Here is a 17335-nt window from a genome sequence, read left to right as displayed (position 1 = left end):
GTTGAGGGTTTGGCATTTCACAGCCAACATGATGCAGGTATTGGTAGGTGTCATGGGGGTCTGGACTCTGCTAGGCTAGATCTATACTTAAAAGGCTGTAGCAGCACAGCTGCACTAATGTTGCACTTCAGTATAGACACTCACTACAGTGACAGGTGGGGTTCTCCATCACTGTAGTTAATCCACCTGTCCAAGAGGCAGCAGTTAGGTCAATGGAAGAATGCTTCCATTTACTTAGTACTGTCTACACTGGGTTAGCATAGATGCATCTCTCTGGAATGGGAAAAATCCACACCCCCTGAGAGAAGTAACTATGCAAATGTAAATTTTTAGAACAGATCAGCCCTCAGACAATATCACACTATCTTCATACTCCTCCAGTACCCAGACACAATAAGGGAAATGAAGACTGGATAAGCAATAAATTCATGACAAATTTAGCCTGAACTTGAATACTCTTTCACCTCATGGGTTCACTTCCCCTTTGCAGGACTTAAATGGAACCTGTGTAAACTATTTAGGGCCATAATTTGATGCATTTAAGTTTGTTGGGAAAGTTTTGAGAATCTACCTTAAAAAATAAAATAAAATAAAATAAATATCCTCCACTTGAGTAAGGAGAAATCAAGGTAATGCAACACACACAATGGGGTTTTTATTTGGTTGATTTTTAAAGGCATTCTTTTAATTTCAGAACCATTCAAAACAATGGTTCTGAAGAAAAAGATGATTGATTGCCAAAGAGAAGCAAAATCAATGGAGGAAGACCTCCAAAAACATAACATGAAGAGGGCAAGATCCTTGCCCCTGCTCCAGCCTCCTTATTCCAAGTAAAAGGTCCTGAGTGGCATAAAGGAGCCCTAAAAGAGGAGGTTATTTACCTGTAACTCAAGGTTCTTCGAGATGTGTGGTCCCTATTTGGATTCCAAACATGGGTGCGCATCCGCACCAGGCACTGGAACAGTTTTGTAGCAGTGTCTGTTGACCTGCATGTGTGTCGCCCTCGTGTACAGGCCACTATGCAGTCAAGGAGGGAAAGGCATCAGCAGACAGAGGTGTGCGGGGTGCAGCGTAAGGCAGTAATGATAGAAGAGGGAGTGGCAAATCAGTCTGGTGGGAGGAAAACTCGGGCCGTGATGGAATCCAGGTGCGCCCCAATAAAGGTGATCCGGTGGGTAGGGACAAGGAACAACTTTTTCTCATTAATGCAAATCCCGAGAACAGAGAGGAGACCATAAGGGTGCAGATGGCCCGATGAGGAGCCAGTCACCCAGGTTGGGCAAAAACGAGTGACCAAGATGTCACAGTTGGGGCACGACAACTGCGAAGACTTTCATGAAAACTCAGGGAGTGGTTGTGATACTGAAGGGCAGGACACAGAACTGATAATGGGAGTGTTCAACCATAAAACGGAGGAACTTTCTATGAATGTCTATGTGGAAATAGGCATCTTTCACGGTGAGAGCCACAAACCAGGTTCCCTGGAAAAGGGAAGGGACAATCAAGGGAAGTGTCACCATCCAGAATGTGAACTGCTTTATAAACCTGTTGAGCACTCAGGAGTCCATAAGAGGGCAGGGGCTCCCACTCTTCTTCAGAATGAGGTAGTACGGGGAATAGAAGCCACAACCCCTGTAATAGAGGGGAACCGGTTCTATGGTGCCGTTTCAGAGAAGGGAGTCTGCTTCCTGTTGGAGGAGATCATGAGGGAAAGGATCTCCCTGGTCACCTCAGGACCGGAAATGAAGGGGAATAAGAGGAATCTGATGGAGTACCCTTAATGGACAATGTCTAGCACCCAACAGTCCGTGATGATCTTGCCCCAATTGCTGGTGAATGGGGCAAGATGGCCTCCCGAAGATGACATTGGGTACCATGGAGGGGAGAGGAAAAGGTTTATGGGTCTCTACTTGGAAGTCAAAACTGTGTTTAGACTGGCAGTGGGGGAGGGTTGAAGCAGTGGGGGCAGTAGTAGAAGAGTAGTGTGGCTGCTGGGAACGTTGGCGATGTCTGGGTGGCTTCTGCTGGCATTGAAAGTAGGGCAGACAGGGGGTGCAGGGATGGGGATAGAAGGACAGTCTTTGTTGCTGACAGCTCAGGGTGTAAATGCCAAGAGATCGGAAAGTGGCGCAAGAGTCCTTGTGAGAATGAAGGGATTCATTGGTCCTGTCACTGAAGAGTTTGTGGGTGCCAAAGGAAAGATCCTCAAGAGTGATCTGGACCTCTTTAGGAAATCGTGATGATTGCAGCCGGGAGTCCCAGCAGAACATGACGCCAATTGCCAAGGAGTGGGAAGCAGTATTGGTGGCATCTACAGCTGCCTGAAGGTTCATCTTGGCCTTGAACCAGCCCTGGTCTACCAGGACCTGAAATTATTGCTGCTTCTCCAGTGGCAGAAATTCTTTAAACTCTGCAAACTAGAAGTAAGTATGAAAATTGTATTTCGCCATAAGTGCCTTGTAGTTGGCAATACGAAACTGGACTCCTGTGAACCTTCCTGTCCAAGAGGTCCATTTTCTTCACTGCCCGTCTGGAGAAGTGGACTGAAGATGATGTTGGTGAGCACGCTGCACCTCTGTGTGGACCACCAGCAAGTGGGGGTGGGGAGCAAACAGTAAGTCTGCTCCCTTTGACAGGATGAAGTATTGCCTCTCTGCCCATTTGGGGGTAGGAGCACAGGAGGCTGGTATGTGCCAGACTATCTGCACTGGCTGCAGGATGGCCTCCTGGATGGGAAGGGCAGTGCAAGAGGGCCCTTGTGGTTGGAGGATGTCCAGAAGCTGGGGTTGCGGCTTCTGGTCATCTAAAGCAGTTTGTGGTATTGCTTCTGGTCATCAGGAGGAGAGAGAGAGAGGGTGGAATGAGCGCCTCATCCTGCAAGAAAGAGGTGGCACCGGTAGGGACCAGCAGAACTGGCTGTACTACTTCATCATCTCCTTCTTCAGAAACCAAGAAGGGTGTGGATCGAACTGGGGATGGCCTGTGGGATGTCACCAATGGTATGCCATGGTCCTGGTATGGGTCCCATGGGGGCCAGTAGGGCCAAGCATAGGGGTCTCCGGGCAGCGGTGGACCCCTTGGGTACTGGTAGCATGGGTCATAGGCAGGGTCGTAAGCTGGGGGGTGATTTGGTCTGTGCCTGGGATCCAGACTGTAGGCCTGGCAGGAGAGGAGGGGTCCGGCTCCAAGAAATCCTGAGACTCTGAGAATGAATGTGGGAGCAGCAGAACTGACGAGGCTGGTGGTCCGTGGGGGGTGGAAGGCACAGCCTCTCTGGGAGGAAGAGTAAAGGTTTATTCACTGGAGAAGGCAGGATCTAAGTGCCAGGGGGACCCAAATGTAGCAGTGAACCTGGGTGAGGCAGCAGCAACTTCACAGTGGGCAGCCGCGGTTCCAGGCATACAGAGACCACTTGTGGCAGATCTGAAGGGCCCCGTGGTGTGGATGGTGCCAGCAGCTGACCGAACTCAGCTGTGGATGTTTTACAGCAGTGCAGACATACCCACTGAGGATAAGGCTGGGATGGAAGTGCTTGGACAGTGTCTCCTTTCTTTAAAATGTGTATATCAGTGCATCGTATCCATGATACTTGCATTCACTCCAGAAGGACTGCATGATTTCCAGAGTAACACTGTTTTGGACTGTTTACATTTTTATGAGGTCCCTGAATGCCGGCAATCAAGTCTGCCTCTCTAATGTAATTGAATCACACCACTTTCCCAGCCAGGTGCAAAGAATGATGCTTTATTAAGTGCCATCAGGTTGAGTTGCTTGGCACTTTACAAGACTACAAAGAAGATAGTCTCTGCCCCAAGCAGCATATAGTCTAGTTCAGACACAGCCAAAGCATTTCAGATACAATCTGCAATGGGGTGTCAGTGTGATAGCACTTCTTTCTTGTCAACTACAATTTTACACACCAGTTTTTTTAAAATTGCTTTTAAAAAGACTCCAAATGTTGGCTTTGTGTACAACAATCTAATATTTTCCATTATTAAACATTCATGCTTTTTCCCCCCCTGAGGTGCATATGGAGGAACCTGGCAAACAACAAGAACACAAAATGATTGACAACAGCTTACAGTTAAACTAACAACTGCTCAACCAAATTGCACAAGTCCTTGAAGAAGAGCCATACTGGTTAGTTTAAAGATAATGAGCCTACAGCAGAGTGGGCAAACTATGGCCCATAGGACCCTCCTGGCCAGCCCCATAGCTCCTGGCCCGGGAGACTTGCCCCCAGCTCTACCTCCGCTGTTCCCTCTCCCCCACAGCCTCAGCTCACTGCGCAGCCAGCGCCATGCTCTGGGCGGGGGGCTGCGAGCTCCTGGGGCAGTGTAGCTGCAGAGCCCGGCCTGACCTGGTGCTTTGTGCTAGCCACACCGCCAGCCACCGGTGCTCTAGGCAGCGCGGTAATAGGGCTGGGGATTTGGATAGAGGGCAGAGGGTGTGGTCGGGGGCCGGGGGTGTGGACAGTGGGTGGGGCAGTCAGAGGGCGGGAAACAGGGGGGTTGAATGGGGACAGGAGTCCTGGGAGGACAATCAGGAAGGAGAGGAGGGGTTGGATGGGGTAGTAGGGGGCAGTCAGGGGCGGGGGGGTCCAGGGATGGTCAGGGGACAGGGAGTGGTGGATGGGGCAGGAGTTCCGGGGGGGCTGTCGGGGGCGAGAAGCAGGGGAGGAGGGGCCTGATAGGGGTCGGGGGCCAGGCCATGCCTGGCTGTTTGGGGAGGCACAGCCTTCCCTAACCCGGCCTTCCATACAATTTCGGAAACCCGATGTGGCCCTCAGGTCAAAAAGTTTGCCCGCCCCTGACCTACAGTCTGAAAATATGGTTTCTACTTGAAACCGTCACTTATTGTATTTAAAGAGATTATAAGGAGGGAATTGTTGCACTCATATTTATGCAATATCTGAACACAAGGCGTCTCTTTTTGTCTATTCACTTTATGGACTAATGCTTTTAAGATACTTGTAGCTGGAAACTTGAGACAATCTAACTACTTCTACATAAAGGTCTTGTGCAAACCAACAGTTACTGAAACTTTGGTTCATCTCTGGAGGGCCACACATTTTTTGTTTGTTTCGTATTTTCTTCTTTCCCCTGTAAAAAGACAATTACTTTGACACTGGTAACAGTTCAGTCAAGTACTTCTGGGAGCTAGGGATTTTTGGATAGTCACATTTTTGGCTTTTCTGTAGCCACATCTCTGTGCTCAGAGAAAGGGTGTCTTAATAGAAATACACCATTTGATTGTCTCCCTTGCCAGGCAAACTCTTCTGAGGGCTTTACTGCTGTTCATTGCAGGGACGAGCAAAGCTTCATTTGTATTACTTGCCACAGCTTGATACGTTGCAAGATAATCAGATCCATCTTGTGTGAGCTCTGGACCTGGATCCAGTAGGAGGAGAGAATAAATGAAGTACTTGACTGAACTGTTGCCAATGTCAAAATAATTGTCTGTTTTCAATTTTTGTTCTCAGCCCTATTCCATACAATCCACTGATTTTTATGAGACATATGTTTCAATACATATCTTAAGAAGATAATCTAACATCACACTATTTCTTGTGTGAGAGGGACAGTCTTAACATTTTAATTCTAAACTTCCATTCTATGTACATATGATTTGTGGTTTCCCAGTTGTTGCTGTATTTCATATCCTCGTCATTTGAAAGTTCCTGTCCCATTAACATTCTTTGTGAACTGAATATTCTATTCATTTGTATAGGTTTAAAAACATGTATGCAAGTAATAGAATAGCAAGCCTATGATAATGTCAGATCAACCTAAATAGCTTTCTATTGTTTCTCTCCACATTAATTTCCAAATTCCTAGCTTTATAAGCTTCATTTATTTCTCTACCAATAGCAGAAGTTATTCTAAATATGTTTGACAAATATATTTCTACCATAGCTGCAGCTACAGATTTTTAATAAAAACAGTGGAAATATCTAACAAATATTCTTTTAATTTTTGTAACGCCATTTACCCTGCATGCGCATTTGTGTGGAAAATGTTTAAACTGCTCCATTAAAAAAATCCTACAGTCCTAAGGGAGCTTTTAGATTTATATACAAAACAGTTTCACAGAGATCGAGGACATTAAGCACTTCATGCATGCAAGAAAAAAGAAAAAAAAAAGCTTGAAGAAATGTTCCAAAAAGAAAGCAGGAATATTTTAAGTCTGAGACAAAGATCTCATACAACAGTCACAATGAAAACAAACTGCAAAGAAATTAAAGGAAACACTAGATAAACTACAGAACAGATTATTTCTAAAGCCTTAGTCAATATCTAATATGCACGATTGTCACAGGAATTTTTTTTCTAATCTAAAACAAGATTAACCTCAAAAAAGTAACCAACCACACAACTCCTGCAGTTCTGCATTGAACAGGTTTGTCCAACCTTCAGAAAAGTTGATAATATCATTAAACTTGGCATTTCACAAAAGTTGTCCAACACTTGATTTGAAAATACTCTTTTTCTACACACCAGCAAAATATGAAAAGTGTGAAACTAGTAAAAGTAAATCCATAACAAGCTGAACATTTCTGTCATGACAGAGAATGGGTTGCACATTAAAAGTCATTGAGGTAGTCACTCAGGGCAAAACTCTCGGTAGAAAAGAGTGAATGCTATTAAGATAACCACCATGAATGTTGTTAGGGCACTGCATCACAGCACTGGGCCTTCTGGTGTAAGTATGCGTTCCAGTGCTCCTGGTATGGCCCTCGGGCCCTTTAAAACTGGACGCTGTAGTTGTTGGTCACATGCCTGCTCACAGTCATGTGTATAGGAACTTCCTGCCTCTTAGGCAGGGATGCAGACAGTAGAGATTCAAGGTTACACAGACCAGGGGAACGGGTGGGCTGGGGGTCTCCACATCTGCCACCTGAACGGGATGCAATTTCAAGGAGCAGGAGCCAGCTGGGAAAGAAGCCTCAACTGGGGAGAACTGTGAAGTCCTGGAAAAAGGGCTGTGAGAATGCTGAAGCTCAGGAGACAAAGGCTAAGACAAGACTTTTGGGGTCTTGAGGCTGTGGAAGACTGAGTGAACAGGGTTTTCCTGGTTCCAAATGCAGTGGCTGGGGATTGGAAGAGGGCTCTGTGTTAAACACAGTGAGTGAGCAGAAAGAGTCTCTAGGGTCCCTGGAGAGAAGCAAAGGAAAAAAGTTGTTCTTGGGACAAGGGCTGGCATGCCTTATCTGGGATTTCTTCTGAAGAGGGCTGACTATACACTGTTTGTTCTCGCTGCTGTTCATGGAATCAGGAAGGGTGTAAATTTCTGCAAAGAAACAAGTTACGCTAAGAAAACATCCTAACTGTTTCACTCATTTCTAATCCAAATGAAAAACACCCTGCAAAGACCTGAATTTTGGCTACCCTAGCAATAGATTAAGAGATTCCAAAGCCAGAAGGGACGATTGTGATCATCTAATCTGAACTCCTGTAAAAGACAGGCCATAGAATTTCCCCAAAAAATAATTCCTAGAGCATATATTTTAGAAAAACATCCAAACTTGATTTTAAAATGCACAGTGATGAAGCATCCACCAAGACCCTTGGTAAATTGTTCCAATGGTTAATTACTCTCACCATTAAAAATTTACATATTATTTCCAGTCTGAATTTGTCAAGCTTCAACTTCCAACCACTGGATTGTGTTATTCCTTCCTCTACTGCACTGACTATTCCATTATTAAATATTTGTTCCCCATATAGATACTTATAGACTAATCAGGCCACCTCATAATCTTAATCCATAATCTTCTCTTTGTTAAACTAAATAGATTGAGTCTATCATTACAAGGCATGTTTTCTAATCCTTTAACCATTCTCACGGTTCTTCTCTGAACCTCTCCAATGCATAAACACCTTTCTTGAATTGTGGACACCAGAACTGGACACAGTATTCCAGGAGAGGCCGCTCCTCTGTGAAATACACAGATAACAACCTCTCTGTTCCTATTCGAGAGTTCCCTGTTTATGCATCTCAGGATCGCTTTACCTGTTTTGGACGTAGCATCACATTTGGATGATTTTGTTGGGGATTGGTCCTGCTTTGAGCAGGGGGTTGGAATAGATGACCTCCTGAAGTCCCTTCCAACCCTGATATTCTATGATTCTATGATAGAGGTGAGCAAACTTTTTGGCCCAAGAGCCACATCTGGGTGGAGAAATTGTATGCAGGGCCATGAATGTAGGGCTGGGGCAGGGGGTTGGGGTGCAAGAGGGAGTGCAGTGTGCAGGAAGGGGTTCAGGGTAAGGGGTTGGTGCAGAGGAGGGGTGCGGAGTGTACGAGGGGGCTCAGGGAAGAGGGTTGGGGTGCAGAGTGTGGGAAGGAGCTTAGGGCAGTGGTGCAGGGAGGGGTGCAGGGTGCAGCAGGTGGCTCAGGGGAAGGAGTTGGGGTGCAGGAGGGGTGCGACAGGGGATTCAGGGCAGGGAGCTGGGGTGTAGGATGCAGGTTTGGGCTCTGGCCCGGCGCCGCTTACCAGGAGCGGCTCCAGGATGGCAGCAGCACGCAGCAGGGCCAGGGCAGGCTCCCTGCCTGCCTGCCCTGGCCCCGCGCTGCTCCGGGAAGCGGCCGGCGTGGGCAGAGGGCTCCATGCGCTGCTCTTGCCTGTGGGTACCTCCCCCAAAGCTCCCATTGGCCGTGGTTCAAAGACATTAACTTAGTTCAACAGAATCTATTTGCCATTAATCCATCTTGATTTGCATTAATAACATTGCCCTCCTTTAATTCTTTATTAATCAAGTCCTGTATCAGCCACTCCATTATTCTTCCCAGGATCGATGTGAGGCTGATAGACTTATAATTACCCAGGTTACCCTATTTACCCTTTTTAGAAAATTTGGCACAACTTTAGCTTTCTTCCAGTCTTCCAGAACTTACATAATGCACCTAGACTTATTGAAAAATCAACATTTATGATCAAGCAATTTCTTCATCCAGCTCTTTTAAAACCCTTGGCTGCAAAGTTATCTGGACCTGCTGATTTAAAAATGTCTATTTTTAATAGCAACTTCCAGATATATCAGTGGAAAAGTAAAGATAATTCTACCATTTCCATCTAGCAATGGTCCAACACCATTGTCAGGATTCTTTATGTTCCTAACTTATTTTTAAAGACTCCTTCTTATTGTCCTGACTTCTATTGGCCATAGATTTCTCCTTGTGTCCCTTGGCTTCCCTTATCAATTATCCTAATTTCTGAGTTATATTCATTACTATCAACTTTCCCTTTTCTCTTTTTAAAATTTTTTTTTCAGCTGCCTTAATTTCCCCTCTAAACCAGGTTGATTTCTTAAACAAGCACAGCCTTCCTTCCTCAGTTGTGGGATTGTGAATTTTGGGGCATGTAGTAAAGTGTTCTTAAATTATCCCAATTATTATTCACACATTCTTCTCATTAAATTCTTTCTCCCAGCTGATTTGGCTCAGAATTGTTTTTAGGTGTGAAATGGGCCCTATTAAAGCATCAAGTATATATAGCATTAGGGTGGACTTTATTCTGCTTGCACATTATATATGTGATCAAGTCATGATCACTTGTACCTAAGTTACCATTAACTTTTAGTTGTGTGATCAGTTCCTCTTTATCTGTTAGGACAAGGAAGGTCTAATTTAGAATTCGCCTGTGTTGGCTATAACACTTGTTGAGTTAGGAAATTGTGATCTATAACGTTTAGAATGCTACTTTAAAAATTTGGCATGCCAATTGAAACCGAAAGAATCTATGTGGAGGTTCAACCCAATTGGATCTTTATGAACTCAAAAAAATGATGTTTTTGGTGTAAATGCATGCATAAAAAGAGTATCTATTTTAAATAAGCACCAGGAAAGGCAGGAGCTGCTTGGCTGACAAATTCTTGATTGGCGGACATCATATTTTGTGTAAATTTTGGTGCACCTCTCTCACCTTTCATCCATCTTTGTCATTTATGACAAAGTTCTTCTGGTCAAGGACTTGGCTTACCTTGCACATCTGCCCTGGACTTGGCACATTCAGATGCTACTAATGTATAAGAAAGAAAGAAATTCCTCAGGGCGCTTCCCGCCTCCCATGAGGTGGTGAGCGTACTCCACTCCTGCCGATTTCCCTAGGTGTTAATGGTGAATGACAATTCATAAGGTGTAGTCAACATACTGCAGGATCAGGTCCAAAGGCTGCCTTTGTGCATGTATCTAGTAACAATACAGGTCAAGAGTCATGAGGCAATTACACTAAAAACTGCTCGGGTGGCAAAACACACAGGGCCTTTTGGCCTGAAGTCTCAATCTCTGTGGGATCTAATTAACCCGCACATCATATAATGTGTTGCTGCTTCTCCAGTTACCACAGAACTACAGCAATCCATAAGGCTTCTATGGAGTTAAAAAGACCATACGACGAGACCTTTCCAAATAGCATAGAGTGCCACAAGCAACTGTTGTCAGGAATGCTCTCTCTAGCCTTCGAATCAAATGTTGTGCTTATTTACTTGTACAATTCCACAAGACTGCATGGGTACAAGTCAGCACTGAATGTGGCCCTGAGGTTTGCCAAAATAAACTGCCAACTGTTTAGATACATTGGCTTCCTCCATTTGCTGATGTTACTAGCCTGGTTCTCGGACAAAAGGCAAAATGTTGACCAAAAACAACAACGCGACTCAAACCAGATATAAAAAAAGTTAAATATGTTTGAACAATACATTTAAAACCCACATCCCATTTGCTTTCCTATTCAACTAAACTTCACAAACAAGTTCAAAATGTAAGTAGGTGAAACTTACAAAGGTGGTGAGAGCTTGCCAGTTCTTAGGAAATAATGAATCAAAAAGTTAACTTTGCTTTCAAGAAGTTTCTGGATTGTTGCTTCAGTGAGTCCGCTTTCAGTCTCACTCTGTCCCAATCCTGGCACATACTGCCACAGAACACACACGGAGATCAGAAAGACTTCACTTAAGATTCGGAAAAGGAGATGAAAAGTAAGGATGATTAGCAGTGTTTTCTATCAAGAAGAAATGGGGGAGGGGGAACAGGCATGAGAAGAGGCCAAGAACACAAAACAGGGAAAAAAGAGTAGATGATATAATGAGAAAGGGAAAATATTGTTCCAAAATGAGATGGGAAGATGGAGAAGAGAGATCTAAAGGGTTATGGAAAAAAAAGGAAGGCAAAGTGGCAGCTTTTGAAATTCTAAGAGGAAAAGCAGTTAAGAATATTAGGGAAATAGAAAAGGTAAAAACGGGAAAAAAATTAAGTTAGAGGAAGAAAAGGGAAAAGAAGAATTAAAGAAGGAAGTAAGGGATTCATGCATGGTTTTCTTTTAAAAAATACTTAACAGCTGCCCAATTGACCCCTATGCTTTTCTTTGTGGTTGCAGGTAGAAGCCCTGCAGTAGGAGGAAGTGGAAAAGTCTCTCCCACAGGAAGTTGGAACAGCTGGGAAATAGGGGGAACCGAACAAACAAAATAACTGTCCATTTACTTACATGCATCTTCACATTTAGGAAAGTGAAATTGTTTTACATCTGCACTTGAATGCAACCCTGGAGCAGTGGCAGGATTGCACTCACCAGAAGCTCCTGTAGCACTTCTCCCAGCGCAGCCTTCCAGGGCTTGCCAGCGTGCAGCAGGACCTGAGCCACGGTCTCACCTGCCTACACCCATCCTATCTGTGGGTATGGAACACTAATGCCTGCACTAGCCAGTTCCCATTGTGCTCAGGTGGTGCAAATAGCCAAATTATAGCTGCTCCCTGCCTGGGACCACCTGGAGGAAGGGGGAGAAAGAGAATCTTCTTGCACTCGCAGTGTAACTCCCTGTGCAGAAATACTTCATGTGCACGCATGCAGGACTTCCTCCCAGCTAGTGCAATCTATGCTTGTTCAGCCATTATTTGTCCATATTCTTGTAGGACAGACTCCTGTTTAGCAAGGGTACTGGGTAGATTAATACTAAACCATTAGAGAGGGGAAAGCTGACCTAATGCTAAAAACATGCAGAGTTTTCTCGCAACGAACAGGACAATACATTCCAGATTTTATTATTTTTTTAAACAGTTTCTCCATTTCTCTCTTAGTCAGGACAAAGATTTAATACTGAGACATAAGAATCTTTCCTTGCACATTTTTTCTTTTAATATTTCTTTTTCTTGGAGAACAAAATGGTTTGAATTGTATCCGAGTCTGTGGGTAGGTCTACACTGCAATTGGAGGTGTGACTACAGCATACTTGATCTGGCTTTAATCCAACTAGTATGTGAGCATCAAACATAGAGAAGCCATGGCAGCACAGACTTCAGCAAGGGCTAGCAGCCTAGCTAGGTTCCTAGGCAGGTTTGTACAGCCCAGGCTACTATGGTTTCACAGCTATCAATACCCTCACTAGTTAGCTTAAAGCTAGTGCAGGTATGTCTACACGTGCTGCAATGACACCTCTGACAGCAGTGCAGACATAAGGGGGGAGGGCGAGGAATTTTAGTTAACGGCCCAGAGAAGCATCTCACAAGAAAGGGTTTGTAATGGTAATGGCCCTTTTGCAAACAAGTGAGAGAAGTTTCAAGTCTCAATCCTCCATTCCTGTGCACTCAAAATTCCAAGTGAAGGTCTCTCATTTAAATGTTATTCAATGTTCTGGGTCTTCCTTCTCCTTTGCTGTATTATTTCACTAACAAAACATATAAGCATTACGTATGGAAAACTGACAGGGAGGCCCCAACATCAACACCTATATGCCAACAACAGAAACAAGACTAAAAAAAAGCGATTGGTGCACAAACACAGGACTCTTTGTGCCTACCATAGGATTGCAAGTCCAGTTACTCCAGAGTCAGAATAAGGAAATTTTCTTAGAGAAATCAAGGAAAATTTTAAAAATGAGGGGATAAATTAGAAAAAAATACTCCAACTTCACTGAACAGAGAAATCAAATTGCTGTCTACTATAGTGACTAACATGGACCAAAAGGTTAATGGAATGGAAAGGTACCTAAGAAACACCAGAGAGATGACAAAGGAAGTAATTTTGTTAAAAGAAACCAGTAAAATAGTCTTCACTGTCCTAAATGGACTAAACCAGGGGTTCTCAAACTGGGGGTCGGGACCCCTTAGGGGGTCACGAGGTTATTACATGGGGGTCGCGAGCTGTCAGCCTCCACCCCAAACCCCGCTTTGCCTCCAGCATTTATAATGGTGTTAAATATACAAACAAGTGTTTTTAATTTATGGGGGGGGTCACACTCAGAGGCTTGCTGTGTGAAAGGGGTCACTAGTACAAAAGTTTGAGAACCACTGGACTAGACACGTTCTAGGCTTCCCTCACTTGGAACACTAGGACTCATGCATCTCCCCCCCGCCACACAACTCTCTGAGCCATGTGGGCTTGGAGAAGAAAGAAATTCCAGGGAGGAGCCAGCCCCAGAGAAACTCTAGCTATCAGAAGCAATAGCAAGGTACCTCTGCAATGACCATCAGACACCGATAATGTCATAAAACTGCTCTCTACAGTTTTCTCTCAGGACTGTTTGCTCCAACCTTCACCTATCCCCTCTTACAGTCTCTCTACCTAAGCCTCTCTCCACCTACCCTTCATGCTCCCCTCCTTATTCTCTCTTCTCCTATTGTCCCTTCCTTTGCCTTTCCAATTAGATAATCCCCTCCTAATAAAACCCACCCAAGGAATTTTTAAAAAGAAACGTCAACCCTCTCCCTGTTCGCTCTGCTTGTATGTTGGATTCCTTTCCCCTACCCTTTGTCTATCTTGTCTATTGAGACTGCAAGCTCTTCAGAGCAGGGATTGTCTATTATTTTGTGTGCCGAGCACAATGGCTTGCTGATCTTGGTTGGACACCTAGGCACTACTGAAATACAATCGATCAATCTCTGCTCCACACCAGGCCTGCTAAGCTCAAGTGGAACCCTTCAGCTTATGGAGCCAAGGTCTAAACTCCTGTTCATGGCCAGGTCATAGCCAGTGAAGGGTCCATGTCTTTGGAACTCACTCCACCAGAGGTCAGGCTGAGTTCACATCTCACCATCTCTAGATAAAATTGCAAGATTGGAGATCTTTGTTTGCAGAGGAGCCGTGGCCAGTGCCAGGAGCCCAGAGTAGAGGCTGCTTTGGCCCCTCAAGCAGTGACCAGCTCCAGGGTGGGTAAAGGGGCAGCATGGGCCCGAGTTACAGGCTGGGTGGACAGACTCCTGCTGGGAGGAGCAGGGGCCTGTTTGCCTGGTTTGTCCTCTGTCCTGGGTCCATGAACTTCTGCCCCAGGACCAGAGAGAGGGCTGCCCGGGACAGCAGGGGGAAGGGACAGGCGAGTGCCACAGACTCTGCCAAGAAGAGCAGCCTCTGCTGCAGGGTCAGTGTGATTCAGTCAGGGAGAAGCGAGGCTCAGGAAGCTGGAGCCAGGTGCTAGAGCCCAGCTCCGCTTCAGAGCTTGGAGTCCAGGCTGAACCCCAAGAGTGAGTGGATAGTTGCAGCTGGTGCTGGGTGTATCTGGCAGGGTTCAGAGCAGGGGCTCTGGTGTGAGAGGAATAGCTGGAGCTGGGATAATGAGGCTGTTTGTGTTGGGAAGGGGCGTGCAACTGGAACTTTGGAGTGTGTGGGGGGATTCAGAGCTGGGGTTTTGGGTGGACATTTGGTTTGGGAGATCCATGTTCAGATCCGACATCTTGGGTATATTTGGTGTTGGAGCTGGGGAAGTTGAAGGAATGTCTGAAGTTGGTTGTTTGGGATGTGAGTAGGGCTAAGATATGTTTGAATCTGGGGGGCTGGATCTGGGCTGCATCTCTCACTTCTCCCTGGAGTCCTGTGTTTTCTCTGGACGATCTGGTCCCCCCTTTCACCATGTAGCTGTATTTGGCACTGGTGCGATCGCTACTGGAATACTATGTCCAGTTCTGGTGCCCACAATTCAGGAAGGATGTTGATACATTGGAGAGTTCAGAGAAGAGCCATTAGAACAATTAAAGGATTAAAAATATGCCTTGTAGTGAAAGACTCAAGAAGATCATTTAGATTAACAAAGAGAAAGTTTAGGGGTGACATGATTACAATCTATAAGTGCCCACATGGGAAACAAACATTTAATATGGGCTCTTCAATCTGGCACAGAAAGGTATAACATGATCCAATGGCTGGACGTTGAAGCTAGATAAATTCAGACTGGAAATAAGGCATAAATACTTAACGGTGAGAGTAATTAAATATTGGAGGAGCTTACACCAAGGGTTGTGGTGGATTCTCCATCACTATTTTAAAAACAAAATTGGATGTTTTTCTAAAAGATCTGCTCTAGGGATTATTTTGGGGAAATTCTAAGGCCTATGTTATTTGGGAGGTCAGACTAGATGATCACAATGGTGCCTCCTGGCCTTGGAATTTATGAATATATTACTTGAAAAGAAATAATTCATGAAAATAATAAGAGGGATTTTTTTAAAAATGACAGAATGATAGTTACTAGAGAACTGAGCTGCTTCAGACCTGTGTCAGCTTGTGTGAGTGCCTGCTGGACCAGAGGACCCAGACCCAATATGTTTCATAGTAAAGTTGCCAACAGAAATACGGCGACTATATATAGTAGCAATACAGTAGTTGCAGTATATTTACGGGAACACCAGAAGGTTTTTTCTATAGTGTGCAATAAGAAGATAGAGATAACCTAGCTTCAAAGAACACAACATACTTATTTTCCTGATTTTGAGCACCTTCACAGAGGTTCAAAACAAAAAGGTTTTACCAACCAAAATGTGTAAATCTTATTTACATACCCACCCAAAGTTCAAGTTGTTTAGAAAACTAGCTCCTATGTTTTCTGGGACACTGCCTCAGCCAAACACCTACTAAAAAAAAAGTTTCAGAGTAGCAGCCGTGTTAGTCTGTATTCGCAAAAAGAAAAGGAGTACTTGTGGCACCTTAGAGACTAACAAATTTATTTGAGCATAAGTTTTCGTGAGCTACAGCTCACTTCATCAAGGCATCAAATGAAGTGAGCTGTAGCTCACGAAAGCTTATGCTCAAATAAATTTGTTAGTCTCTAAGGTGCCACAAGTACTCCTTTTCTTTTTTTTAAAAAAAAAGTGTGAGAGAAAAATGAAGTGGCTGACTCAGTCTTCGAAGAATTCAATACTAACAGTGGGAAAAATAGTGTGAAAGCATTTGCGGGCATTCATGCAAATAAAAATGCAAATTTTCTTTTATAATATTCACATCACACTTTATTAGATTTCTGAGAAAATGAGTGACTAGATTTTGGTCACAAAAATGTTTGCAGAAAGAGAAAATGTGGTGAATGCTTATGCAAATATTCATATTGAAGGGCTCACGGGGCCATCATGAAAGGTTTCGTGCGTTTGGGAATAGGGTTGCCAAACCCCCCGGTTTTGCAGGGAGTCTCCCGGAATCATGCCATATCTCCCAGAGGCTACTGAAGCCAAACCGGGAGATTTTAGGTGCTGAACGGCCAACAGCGCAGTGGGGCTAAGACAGGCTCCCTGCCTGCCCTGGCTCTGCGCCACTCTCAAAAGCAGCTGGCATGTCCCTGAGGCCTCCAGGGAGGAAGAGCCGACTCCTCAGCTCCTATTGGCTGGGAACTGCGTCCAATGGGAGTTTGAGGGCAGCGTTTGCACCCCAATGCCCTGCCCCAGTCCCCTTCAGCACCCAAACTCCCTTCCAGAGCTTGCACCCCCCATCCCGGCCTGCACCCCAACCCCATGTCCCAAGCTCACCCAGAGCCCCCCCCACTCTGAACCCCTCAGCCTCACCTCCCAGCCCAGAGCCCACACCCGCTCCTGCACCTCAATCCCCTGCCCCAGCCCAGTGAAAGTAAGTGAGGGTGGGGGAGAGCGAGCAACAGAGGGAGGGGTGATGGAGTGAGCTGGGCGGGGCCTCGGGGCAGAGAAGGGGGCGGGGCAAGGGTGTTTGTCTAATCACACAAACCCAGTTGGCAACCCTATTTGGGAGTCACTGGCTAGGAAGCCAAAACATTTATGGCACATAGGTAGCCAAACATAGCACAAAATGCAAAATAAGAGTTATGAATATTCAAAGCAAGTCATGGAGAAAATTAATGAGCAATTACAGGCTGAAATATGTCTGCAGAAGACATTCATATTTATTTACATTCATATTCATAAAAAGGTGCCTATCCAGGATCCCAGCACCTCTCACATAAAACTGTGAAATCCATGTGAAACCTAACAAGCTAGTCTACATCTAGCAGCCTCGCCATACCACAAAGCTCAAAAGAAAGACACCTAACCAACCAAAATGCTAAAATACACGAAATGATTTAGAATAAACAATTCATAAAAGTCACAAGTCTGAGAGTGGTTAATGTACTAA

At 44.9% G+C, this 17335-nt stretch overlaps 1 protein-coding gene across 6 annotated transcripts in view; it reads right to left on the bottom strand.

The window, feature by feature from the left end:
• Nucleotides 1–17335, bottom strand: part of STOX2 (storkhead box 2) — a 225417-nt gene that overhangs the window by 65582 nt on the left and 142500 nt on the right. The gene's annotated exons all lie outside the window — the stretch shown is intronic.

Source organism: Dermochelys coriacea, chromosome 4, assembly GCF_009764565.3.
Source record: "Dermochelys coriacea isolate rDerCor1 chromosome 4, rDerCor1.pri.v4, whole genome shotgun sequence".
Classification (NCBI taxonomy): Eukaryota; Metazoa; Chordata; order Testudines; family Dermochelyidae; genus Dermochelys; species Dermochelys coriacea.
This window is presented reverse-complemented; position numbering and strand designations above follow the sequence as displayed.